Raw genomic sequence first — 13,747 nt, forward strand, 5'->3', positions numbered from 1 at the left:
ACTCCTGACCCTGGTTTTTGAGCGACCAAACGTAGCTTGACAGCTCGGTGGAGTTGCGGTATTTCTCGTGCCGCATTGAGGTCTTGTGATTGGCGTGACGAAGTTTGAAGGGCGTCTCAGCCGAACCAATGTAGTACTTAGGGTCGTTTGCGCCGCCCACGAACGTCTCTGCCATCATCAAGGGACACAACCAAGCTAAGCTGCACCCCACCCCTCCAGAAAAGCCGTGCAACTGCCGTGACAAGGCCAACTGCCCGCTGCGTGGAGCATGCCAGACCGATTGTGTCGTGTACGAAGCAGCCGTGGGCGGCGCAAACGACCCTAAGTACTACATTGGTTCGGCTGAGACGCCCTTCAAACTTCGTCACGCCAATCACAAGACCTCAATGCGGCACGAGAAATACCGCAACTCCACCGAGCTGTCAAGCTACGTTTGGTCGCTCAAAAACCAGGGTCAGGAGTACAACGTGTCATGGAACGTCAAGCGCAGAGCCAAGTCGTACAGCCCAACAACTAAGCGCTGTAACCTCTGTCTAACAGAGAAGCTAGAAATTATCACGGCCGACAAAGCAACCCTCCTGAACACAAGGTGTGACCTCATCGCCAAATGCCGGCACAGCACTAGATACCAGCTGAGCAAGTATTCAGGTGTGACTTAGCCAAATAGCGCATACTGGCTCTGCTGTAGTACAGGCATCCAGTATGCTTTGCTAAGCAAGGCATGTCCTGGTGTGGCACTGGCTCTGCTGTAGTACAGGCATCCAGCACGCACCTGAATCTTCACACCTGAAAGACTAGTGCAACCATCGCACCCAGCTGTAACTCCTCAGACTTCACTGGCTCTGCTGTAGTACAGGCATCCAGCACCCAACACCTGAATCCTAACACCACCAAAGAGGCAAGTGCCGCCATTGCACCTAACTGTAACTCGTCGGACTTAATTGGCTCTGCTGTAGTACAGGCATCCAACAGATAGCGCCTTGGCAAATTGGCTCTGCTGTAGTACAGGCATCCAACAGCTGGCACCCCCCCCCCCCCCCCCACTGCAAATTGGCTCTGCTGTAGTACAGGCATCCAACAGCTGGCACCTTGGCAAATTGCACTGCCCCACTATGCTATAGTCATCTAGCACTCAGCTTCACACACTTCTCAGCCGGCAAGTTAGCCCATTGATTACGTATCAGGGGTCCCGCTAAGCCTTACACTTGCTTCCGCCTGCATCCACCTTAAATTCCCATTATGCTTTGACCAGTCTGCATTGAATATTGTTCGCCTGATGATTGCACACAGTGCATGAAACTCGGAGTAGCGAAATATTACGAGTGATCCATTGTTTGTTGACATATATATATATATATATATATATATAGACAATAGAAGTATTTCTTGCGTCGGCAAAAAGTGCTCAATGTCCTAAGACAGAGCGGGGTTATACACTCAGACACAAAGGATCTCCAAGTTTCTCAGTGTTGCTACTCTGAGTTTCAGGCAAAAGTTGCCTGAAGAGTGCTTTTGCCTGAAACTCAGAGTAGCAACACTGAGAAACTTGGAGATCCTTTGTGTCTGAGTGTATATATATATATATATATATACTGCACGATCAGGTCCTCACCAGAGATACATCATCGTTCTTTGCAACTCTGAGTTTCATGAAATGAATCAATCATCAGGCAATAGAAACAAACTGATACAGGGCAACTAGATCACTACAGGTTATATACCCAGTCACACAGCAAGCGCGAAAGAAGGCACTAAGATAGGGGTGAGAATATTCCGTGCTAAAAAAGCAGGCTTCAGGTGGCCCTCCTCCAGTGTGTCCTGGAAGTCGTCCTTTACCCGGCGAAACTTGATCTCTGCCACTAGGCTCAACAAGTCCTCTTCGAATGCTTTCATCTGTGGTACTTGCGGGGGTGACTTCTGGGTGGGGAAGCCAAAGGTCTCGGTGCCTTGCGCCTTGTCCTTGCCGTTCAGGAAGAAATGGGCCTTCCAGCGCATGCGGCGGATGACGCTCTCGACCTTCTCTACTAGGCACTTTCGGTATGCGCTTGCTGAGGGGATGGGTATGTTGCCGAGCGAATACCCTAAATCCGTCTTTCTCGGTGGGTCCATAGTTGCGACGTATGGGAGAGACTGGTGAGGACCTGATCGTGCAGTGTGTATTGGCTCTAGTACCCCGTACTATTGAGCACTATTCGCAACGGACGGGATCACCCCAACTCATATATATATATATATTTCGCTCCTGCTCTTGTAGCAGTTGAGCACTCTTGCGTGGGGTAGTGCCTTTGCTGTTTGCGTTATGCAGAGCTCACTGACTTGTCAGTTTGAGCACTCTGGCAAGGTACGTTCGGGCCTGATTGGAAATTTTTATTTCCATTGCTATCAGGTTCGGCCTCATTTTCTCTGTGCTGCGCTGATGAGTTCAAAAAGAACGAAACAGCATGCTGTCCGCAGATTGAGTATTTCGCTCCTGCTCTTGTAGCAGTTGAGCACTCTTGCGTGGGGTAGTGCCTTTGCTGTTTGCGTTATGCAGAGCTCACTGACTTGTCAGTTTGAGCACTCTGGCAAGGTACGTTCGGGCCTGATTGGAAATTTTTATTTCCATTGCTATCAGGTTCGGCCTCATTTTCTCTGTGCTGCGCTGATGAGTTCAAAAAGAACGAAACAGCATGCTGTCCGCAGATTGAGTATTTCGCTCCTGCTCTTGTAGCAGTTGAGCACTCTTGCGTGGGGTAGTGCCTTTGCTGTTTGCGTTATGCAGAGCTCACTGACTTGTCAGTTTGAGCACTCTGGCAAGGTACGTTCGGGCCTGATTGGAAATTTTTATTTCCATTGCTATCAGGTTCGGCCTCATTTTCTCTGTGCTGCGCTGATGAGTTCAAAAAGAACGAAACAGCATGCTGTCCGCAGATTGAGTATTATTAACTATATATATATATATATATATATGAGTTGGGGTGATCCCGTCCGTTGCGAATAGTGCTCAATAGTACGGGGTACTAGAGCCAATACACACTGCACGATCAGGTCCTCACCAGAGATACATCATCGTTCTTTGCAACTCTGAGTTTCATGAAATGAATCAATCATCAGGCAATAGAAACAAACTGATACAGGGCAACTAGATCACTACAGGTTATATACCCAGTCACACAGCAAGCGCGACCCCTAACTTAGTGCCTTCTTTCGCGCTTGCTGTGTGACTGGGTATATAACCTGTAGTGATCTAGTTGCCCTGTATCAGTTTGTTTCTATTGCCTGATGATTGATTCATTTCATGAAACTCAGAGTTGCAAAGAACGATGATGTATCTCTGGTGAGGACCTGATCGTGCAGTGTATATATATATATATATATATATTAGTGCAATTAGGAGTATAATCGATGCAGACATGGCCAGACAACAACGAGTTCATGGAATTTTTAAGGATTTTTATGTTATTCAAAATCGATTTTCGTGTTCCGCTCATCAGTGAATAGTATCGGAACTGAGGGTACTGTGTACAACAATAGAACATTTTATAACAGCATAATAATAATTAAAAGTGTGAACACCAAAGGAAGTGCTACAGCATTACATAATAGGATGAGACGGAAGAGAGCGACGTGAGCAAAAAGTCAGCTGTATTTTGTCACTTGTTATCACGTCCAGATTTTCTTGGTGTGTACGATGATTCTCACTTTTCTGTTTTGTGCCGTGCAAGTTATGTTAAGCAGTTGAAGGTTCTGGAAGCTGTATGTATTCGTGTGCATAATCCTGTTCTTTGTAAACAAAAGAAGCATGTAGTCGCGCTAAAGTTGTTCTCGTAGCTGGTTATCTGATGTAAATGTTGTGTCATGTTTAGGCCTTGACGGATTATGCTAATATTTTCGTGAAATTATGCTTTTCGCATTGCTGAAAAAATTGCAGAATTATGCTATTTTTATGCTAAAAGTTACCATGTTATGCCGCATTATGCTCACATATGCTGCTAATGCATAATGGTTCTGTGCAAAATAACAGGGGAATTTTTTGTAGAGGGCGTTGTACTGTAGTAGCAAAAGTTCAACGGGGTCAACGCACCGTCCGACCTAGCTACGACCATCACTGATTGTAGTGGACTGGACATGTTATCAAGGGAGTCGTAAACCTACAACTTCCTAGTGCATCTACTTGTACTTGTACTTGTAGAACATGTACAACTGTATGGAATTTGATGCGAACAGGCGGATTATTACAGTTTTATGCGATTCGTATGCAATTTGCCTCGAATTATGCGATTATTCGGTTTTGGTAGGAATTATGCGAAAAATTCTGCTAGCATAATCCGTCAAGGCCTAGTCATGTTGCACTGTATCACCTCTTGCTGTGTGGCTGCACTCAGTTATATACGTTAGCACTATGTTTGACACCTATTATGTAATGCTGTAGCACTTCCTTTGGTGTTCACACTTTTAATTAATTATGCTGTTATAAAATGTTCTATTGTTGTACACAGCACCCTCAGTTCCGATACTATTCACTGATGAGCGGAACACGAAAATCGATTTTGAATAACATAAAAATCCTTAAAAATTCCATGAACTCGTTGTTGTCTGGCCATGTCTGCATCGATTATACTCCTAATTGCACTAATAAAATTGCTTTCTCCACGCCGACTCTTTATATATTATATATACGTTACAATAACCATGATAACCTGCAGGCACTCGGTGCACAGTTACCATGGTTACAATAACCATGGTAACCAGTCTACGTGTACATGACTATCATGACTGTATTGAACAGTCCGTGCGCCAGACCCTGTTTTGGCCCGATTTTTATTTTCTGCGCGGGAACCATACATGCAGACGTTATGCAGGGGAAGATGACGACGCCGGTCAGTAAATTGTTGGTCGATTTGTTGCCTACCTCGAGGCGAGTCGGTGAAATGAGGGCTTCCTTCTTCAAGAAATATGTTGCCAGTCGTTAGTCGGATGCCACTCGTCTTCTAAACATCGTACTTGATGCAACCAGCGCAGTTGGATGGACGGGAGGCGAGGAATTTATCGTTTTCGATTTTCACCCTATTCTGGGTTGCCATTACATTGCAGCTGGCAACACCACGAGGGAATTTTTTGCACAAGGGAGACTAGGTGAATTCAACTCCTCAGAGATATCGCCATGACAGGGTAAGGTTATTTTAGCCCTGAAATTGTGTACAAACCAACGGCACGAAATTATGGAAATATTTATTTTTTCGCAATAATTGCATGTTGGTTGAAAAAATGTAGCCATCTTTGTATTGTGGCATCCTGGCGGTGTATTTCGTAACTATACTGCATGACAATATTATTTATGAGAAATGGCAGCGATTGCAGCGATTGTGAACAATGTACAATCAACAGCATTGGCAAAATTGATGCAGAGCTGTATGGTACTTTAGTACAATTTGCCTGTATATTGGTATTTTACACACAATGCATGAAACAGAAGAGCAAAATTATTATTGACTTATCAATTTATAGTTAGGACATGAATATGAAACCCATGACCAATGCCAATGACCCAGGGTCTGTGCACCTGCATTCAAATATATAAAAAATCCCTTGTGGCATAATCATGTACTCTGTGCATACACATGCTTGGGGGGCGATACTTGCTGCTTTACATGGTGGAAATTGTGGTGCTATGCTGCTTGGTATGTGTGTGCGTGCGTGTGTCTGTGTGCGTGTGTCACTGTGTGTGTGTGTGTCTGTGTGTGTGTCTGTGTGTGTGTGTGTGTGTGTGTGTGTGTGTGTGTGTGTGTGTGTGTGCGTCTGTGTGTGCACACTTCACTTTCCGGCTGTGTATTGATGCCTATGTAGATATCACCATGATCAACAGGGTCAAACGCTTCCAGTGGACAACAGTGGATCACCTCATTTCTCCCACTGGAGTGGTCCTAGCTTGAAGTGATGTATGACTATCAATTCTATTGACTAGCCTTGAGGCATGTACCAAACGTCAGCATGTCTGTGATTATGTGTGATATCAATACATCACACTTACATTTGAAAGCTATATGCTGGAAGGCAGTCAAGTGGGCTTTTCATCAAACACAACCCTACCAATGAAATGAAGGCAACGGGCAGAGACCACCAATGGTAGGGCCACACCAGGTGGCTGTGCCAGTGGGGAAGACCCAGCTCAACAAGGTGTTATTTCAAGTTTGATCGGAACAGCACCCTGGTCCAAATCCTCAATATCAGTGAATCTTACTGGTCCATGTGGCTGCTGCCTTGACTCGTGATGCCTACGTTTGGATGAAGCTGCACGAAGTATGTTGCAAAGAAGAGTACAATGGATCTTGAACTTAGCACGAGAGGCGTGCACTTCGTTGATAACAGCAGAACCTTTGCATGACTATCATAACACTCTCCTTATTGCAATATTTAGCCAATGGCAATGCTCCATTTGTTGTAGCAGCTACCACACAACTACAAGTATGCATTCATTACCTGGCTGTCTTGTATAAACTTGTGAATGCAATCACGTGATGCTTTGTGCACATATGCTCCCATACTTTAGCGGATGTGCGCGTGTGTGTGTATGTGTGTGCATGTTTATGGGTGTGTATGTTCGTGCACGTACGTACGTGTACATGTCTGTGCGTTTACATGTACATGCAGACGTGTGTGGGTCTGTTGAAAAAAGCGCATGAAAACGTGATGTATGTACGGGTGTATGGTAAACGTATTCTTTGCTCCATGCGTCCGCCGTGAATGAAGGTACGAGACTTTATGTGTCATAGCTTGTGGCGGTTGTTCTGTACATAGTAGCACCATATCCAGGCCATCCGCAGATGCCATTTTTTCACTTCAATTCTGCATTGGCTCGTGTGCTGTGTTTGTAGTGTCATCCTCTCTGCATGAATTATTTATATTTCTTTCCCACCTCAGTACTGTATTTGGCTTGATATTGTTGCTGTTGTACATACAAGTATAGGCACATGCATTGATCTACGAGGGTTTGTGTTTGGAGCTCCAGCAACCTGTCGTTGAGGTTCGTGTTGTTTATAAATTCGTGGTCTACGGATACAATGGTCTGGCTGGTACATCGCAGAATACTAGGACCCCTTGAACGATTCTGTCGGTCGTTCCTAAGTTCACCAATTGAAGACATGTGTGTGTCAAAATGTGTCAAAAATACAGTGTTGACAAAACGGTTGGTATCACCGCTGTCGGATATTTTGCACAAGCCAAAATTGGAGGATGCACTGTTGGCTAATATCTCTTTCTAAATAAATAAGCAGGAAATAGCGAAACCCTTGTACAAACCAACGGCACGAAATTATAGCATGTTCAACCAAAATATCAGCGACATAACGAAAACGCAAGCGACGAGCGAGAACTCAACTTCTCGTTATTTGTTATCGCCACGGACAAAACTTAGGGCAGAGAACAACTATTAGGTTGGATTTCGACAACGATCTGAGACAAAGAACTCACGGGGGACGTAAACCAAAGGACGACGAAGGAGACGCCATTGAGTATTCGTCTCGCGATATCTTGAGAAAACTGCGAAATCTGGCAAATCTGGAAAATAAAAGTGCAACTTTTAGACGACTTTTTCTGAACTGGCGCACGGACTGTGAAGGTCAAGGACTAAAATGGACCATTCCTCAATTTTTTGCCGACTACCCCCAAAAAAAATATTTTCGTTTCACGCCTACCTCGCTACCTTTCACGTCAAGCATGCATCTGTTCACGCGACATGGCTAGGCTGGCTACATCGCGTACATGTCTTGATTGAAGACTTGCAAAATTAATTTTTACAAGTCCAGGCGAGCTGCTAGTGCTACTGTTGTGAGAGTACTGCACTTGGTAATGGCAGCTGACTTCATTTTCGGAGAAACACTACTGGAGTATCATCGTAGTAAAAGTAATATTGGCGATAGCATCTAGGAAGGATCGCTACCCTAAAGTGAGTGTTGTCGTTGGTGGGCAGTCGTCCAGCCCACACCGCATCACAGCCGGTGTTCCGCAAGGTAGCTTGTTGGGACCGACACTGTTCCTCCTCTACACGAACGATGCCGATGACCACCTTCCACCAGGTGTAGATCTGGCCGCTTATGCCGACGACACAACGGTGTTTCAGTGCCTGTCCACCATGGATACCATTGACCACAGCTCGACAGTCCTGCAAAATGCTCTCGATGCCCTTGTGAATTTTTTTAAAATTTTTTTTTATGAGGAAATGTTATTAACTCCAAAGCACGAAAAAGGTCAAAAACTAAACCAAGAACATGTGCAATAACATGTTATTTAGAAAGACAGGACAAGTGAATAATTAGTCAGTCCATTGTTCATGATGATCTCCGACGGTTACGTCGGCAAGCGAGCCTCCGCCACTGCCAAAGCAGCGTGGGCTCCGCAGGAGGGTGCAAATTTCAAACCAAAATTTAAACGCCTACAACCGCGAATGCACATGATACAGGATTTCAGCCCTTGTGAATTGGGGCACCAGCTGGAGAATTGCGTTCGAGCCAGCCAAGTCCCAGGCCATGACTATTGACCATCACCGCCCCGCCTGGGACCTCCCAGCAGTACAGTTTGCGGGTGTCCCCCTGAATGGAGAGAGTAACCTCAAGCTTCTTGGGGTAACCTTGGACAGCCAACTTTCCCACCGCAACCACCTCCGTACCATCGCCATCAGAGCACGCCAGCGTCTCGGGCTCCTGCGGAAGGCCTCGCCGCTCCTGGATTCTCGCAGCCGAGCTACAGTGTACCGTGGGTTTGTACGCCCAGTAATGGAGTACGAGTACTGCCCTTTGGTCTGGATGGGCACAGCAGATTGTCACTTGCAGCGACTTGACCAGACGCAGCGCTCAGCCCTCCACTTGATTGGCCCCGGCGCAATGCATGCAAAGCCTGTCTATCCGGCGCATGGTAGCTGCGTGTATCTACATTTACAAGCTACTGTGCTCCAATCCTACCAGCCCACTTCGTCAGCTCTTGCCTCCCTCCCAAGCGGGATCGCGACAGTAGGGCGTCTAACAGTAGGTCGAAGTACACCTGGGCGCCAGAGTTGACGGCGTCTGTGACAATAGGGCGTTGCACCGTAAGGCGCGAGAACATTTTGCCGCGCAGACAGTGTTAAATAAGGCGTATGGACCACACGTCCCCGAGACAGAATGTCACCACTACCACAGGGCGTCCATTGCCTTTTGATTAATTTTTTTCAATCTTCAAGTTTGCTGTGAATATTTGTCGGATGACAGCAGTTTACGGACGAATTAAATCTTCTATGCCACGCTTCGGGGCAGTTGTTGCTTCTTGGTTCATTCTGGATCGTACGTTCATGGACGTTCCAGAGTGTTTGTGTGATTGGGAAGGACGGAATCCTTCGTGGGCCGTCTTGAACTTCCTCTCCAATGTAGTAACGTTCAAAGTACCGAAGGAGTTTCTGCTCTCCCTCGGCATAGGTGCCTGGAAACCGTGGCTTGAGAAGCTCCCAGTATCTGACAACATCCCCTTGTGATTTGGAGGAACATTACCGGCAGTAAGCCGTTCGCGCTGGATAGATTTCTTAAGGGAAGATGCCTTAGGTAACGAGGATAGGCAATCAGCAGTCAGATCATTCGTTGCAGCTCTCAGAACGGCACTCGTTGGCTCCATTGTCGTTGCGGCCCTTGTCCGTAGCTCCTCCTTGGCTTTCTCGACTGTGACACGCGTCGCATCCGGTGGGTGGCAGTGGGGAACGGTCTTAAACACGTCATCCCTGACAGTTTTACAGCGTCCCTTGCATTCGTCGTAAACCCCTACTCAAGCCCCCCGACCAGCCCATGTTCGACCCACTCGTCTCTCTCTCTCGTCCGTCTCGACATGCATAACTACCAGCTTGAAACAGGGCTACCTGTCAATAGCCGGGAAAGTTGCCGTAGAGCTTTCCCCGCCTGTGCTGTCCCTGTATGGAATGCCCTGCCACCCGCCGTCCTCAGCCAGCCACCTGACCGGAAACGGCTGCAAAGTTTCAAAGTGTCTGTCATCCGGCACCTCCGTGCCCGGCAATGGCACTGGGCCACTGGCACTTTGTAAGATGTATGCACATCTGCCCACACACTGCTGCATATTGCCATACGCCTCGTGCCCTGCTTACTCTTTTCTCTGGATCTGAATGTGCACCACTTACGCATTATATAATTATACTTTATTTAGTTCTCTCCCCCTCTCTTGCCCCCAACCCTCCCCACTCGCTCTCTCTCTCTCTCTCTCTCTCTCTCTCTCTCTCTCTCTCTCTCTCTCTCTCTCTCTCTCTCTCTCTCTCTCTCTCTCTCTGGCTCTCTCTCTCTCTCTCTCTCTCTCTCTCTCTCTCTCTCTCTCTCTCTCTCTCTCTCTCTCTCTCTCTCTCTCTCTCTCTCTCTCTCTCTCTCTCTCTCTCTCTCTCTCTCTCTCTCTCTCTCTCTCTCTCTCTCTCTCTCTCTCTCTCTCTCTCTCTCTCTCTATGTTTCTCTCTCTCTCTCCCTCTCTTTCTCTCTGCTATTGGCGCGCCTGGTTGTGATGAAGCCGAGACCCAAGGTCGGCAGAGCATCCCAGACCACGCCACCACTCCCCTTATTCATGGCTCACACAAGTGACACATGACGGGTTTACGTGGCTCTAGTAAAAAAATAATAAAGTGAATTATAAAGGAAAGGCCTTGCGCGGCTGCTCTACGAAATGTTGAAGAAAGACTCAAAGTTGCTGGACGAACAACTCGTTGGTGCGGGAAAAGTTGGCCCCCAACGATGGTGTTTGGTGAATCATCAAGCATTTTGTCTTGTAGCAGTGTTCACCGAGAAAGGAGGACGCTCTAGCTGCTGCTGTTTACCGTTTCATCCACGGTGGATGTTAGCTGCACCGGGCCTATTGTGTTTTAGTATTTTATGGGCACAGTTTAGCATTCTGAGCTAGTGTGGAGCCACAAGTTACTTTGCACAGCGTTGCATGGTCCACGAGCGCAAACTTCAGCAGTTACTCTTCATCCTACATGTAGATTTTGGAGTATACACGGCCTTGTCACGACAGCTCTACAGAGTGTTCAAGTGAGAAAAATTAATTTCAATTATTGGTGGACGAACGTATCGCTGGTGCCGAAAAACATGGCCTGCCCCGATGGTGTTTGGTGGATCATCAAACAGGGTGTCCAGCAGTGTTCACCGAGGAAGGAGAACACACTCGCCACTACTGCCGTCCGATTCATCCAAGTGGGCGGTAGCTGCACCGCGCCTATTGTGTTTTAGTATTCCATGGAAGCACACTAGCGTTTTGAGCTATTGTGGAGCCACAACTTATCTTCACGCAGCGTTGCACTGTCCAAGAGCACAAACGTCTGCAATTACCCATCATCATAAATGTAGATTTGGAGTATACACACCATGCGCCAATGGGCCTTGGCACAACAGCGGCAGCTCTACGGAGTGTTGAAGTGAGAGACATTTGTTTAGACTGTTGGTGGACGAACAAATCGTCGGTGCCGAAAAACGTGGCCTGCGCCTATGGTGCTTGAAACATCAAGCATGGTGTATGGTGGCTGCCAGTGTTCATTGAGGAAGGAGAACGCTCAGGCCGTCGTCCGTTCATCCATTTCGTTAGCTGCACCGCGCATAACCGTTATTGTGTATTGTAGTATTCCATGGACACAAACTCATTTGCTATTGTGTTTTAGTATACCATGGACACAAACTCATTTGCTATTGTGTTTTAGTATTCCATGGACACAAACTCATTTGCTATTGTGTTTTAGTATTCCATGGACACAAACTCATTTGCTATTATGTTTTAGCATACCATGGACACAAACTCATTTGCTATTGTGTTTTAGTATTCCAGTGACACAAACTCATTTGCTATTGTGTTTTAGTATTCCATGGACACAAACTCATTTGCTATTATGTTTTAGTATTCCATGGACACAAACTCATTTGCTATTGTGTTTTAGTATTCCATGGACACAAACTCATTTGCTATTGTGTTTTAGTATTCCATGGACACAAACTCATTTGCTATTGTGTTTTAGTATTCCATGGACACAAACTCATTTGCTATTATGTTTTAGTATACCATGGACACAAACTTATTTGCTATTGTGTTTTAGTATTCCATGGACACAAACTCATTTGCTATTGTGTTTTAGTATTCCATGGACACAAACTCATTTGCTATTGTGTTTTAGTATTCCATGGACACAAACTCATTTGCTATTATGTTTTAGTATTCCATGGACACAAACTCATTTGCTATTGTGTTTTAGTATACCATGGACACAAACTCATTTGCTATTGTGTTTTAGTATTCCATGGGCACAAATTCATTTGCTATTGTGTTTTAGTATACCATGGACACAAACTCATTTGCTATTGTGTTTTAGTATACCATGGACACAAACTCATTTGCTATTATGTTTTAGTATTCCATGGACACAAACTCATTTGCTATTGTGTTTTAGTATACCATGGACACAAACTCATTTGCTATTGTGTTTTAGTATTCCATGGGCACAAATTCATTTGCTATTGTGTTTTAGTATTCCATGGACACAAACTCATTTGCTACTGTGTTTTAGTATACCATGGACACAAACTCATTTGCTGTTGTGTTTTAGTATTCCATGGACACAAACTCATTTGCTACTATGTTTTAGTATTCCATGGACACAAACTCATTTGCTATTGTGTTTTAGTATTCCATGGACACAAACTCATTTGCTATTGTGTTTTAGTATTCCATGGACACAAACTCATTTGCTATTGTGTTTTAGTATTCCATGGACACAAACTCATTTGCTACTGTGTTTTAGTATACCATGGACACAAACTCATTTGCTATTGTGTTTTAGTATTCCATGGGCACAAATTCATTTGCTATTGTGTTTTAGTATTCCATGGACACAAACTCATTTGCTATTGTGTTTTAGTATACCATGGAAACACGATAGCGTTCTGAGTATATAATTCATTGCGGGAAGAATCAACAACTTTTAGTCACGCAACATTGCCATCTCCAAGAACTAGGCATGGGCGGGTAATGCTAGCATTATGGCTGGCATTATAGTCCCTTTTTTCTAGGTTGCATAATGCTGGCATTAAAACACCATTTCGCACGCAAAATTGGCATTACAAGCATAATTGCCGGTCGACAATGGTGTCATGCATGAAGCTGGCTAGGTCCAGTTCCGAAAATCGTGCATCTGAAGCCGGACGTCCGGAGACTTGACGTTGCAAATCAACCTTCTCAGTGCAGTGCAGTGGATTGTTTCAGACAACATGCTCACTGCTGTTTAAGTTTTTTCTTCTTCTACGCTTTGGCTTTGATTCAAGACGGCCTTCTTAAATCGACTTTTCCAACTTTCAAACTGGCATTTTTGGAGCAGTGTGAGCATTATGTGGCATTATATCTTCATATTATGAGCATTGCCTTTAGCATTATCGCAGCAAATAACTAGCATCACCCGCCCATGTAGTAGTAGTATTTATTATTTGACTAGGGGAGTCCCAACAAATAATAAATACTACTACTACCCATGCCTACCAAGAACAGGAACATTGGCAAAACTAATTCGCAGTTACCCTTTGGTGTGGCATCATCGATTTAGTTTGGACTCCACCCGATTGCTTGACGTGAAAGGTAGCGAGGTACGCGGACGTCTCTTACACGTGAAAGGAAAAGATTTGGCGGGTAGTGAGCAAAAAATTAAGTGCCGGTCCCTTTAGTCCTAGTACCCTTGGTAACGCTGGTAACCCTGGTCTACGTCATTGTATCAGATTCT

General features: G+C 45.4%; 1 long non-coding RNA gene across 1 annotated transcript; it reads left to right on the plus strand.

Moving 5' to 3' along the window:
* Positions 1–4,906: 4,906 nt before the first annotated feature.
* On the plus strand, positions 4,907–6,528 carry LOC135822988 (uncharacterized). Its single transcript, XR_010554584.1, has 2 exons — positions 4,907–5,151; positions 5,827–6,528. It is a non-coding gene; the product is annotated as an uncharacterized LOC135822988 (long non-coding RNA).
* The last annotated feature ends 7,219 nt before the right edge of the window (positions 6,529–13,747 follow it).

The sequence above is a fragment of the Sycon ciliatum genome, chromosome 8, assembly GCF_964019385.1.
Source record: "Sycon ciliatum chromosome 8, ocSycCili1.1, whole genome shotgun sequence".
In the NCBI taxonomy this organism is placed as follows: domain Eukaryota; kingdom Metazoa; phylum Porifera; class Calcarea; order Leucosolenida; family Sycettidae; genus Sycon; species Sycon ciliatum.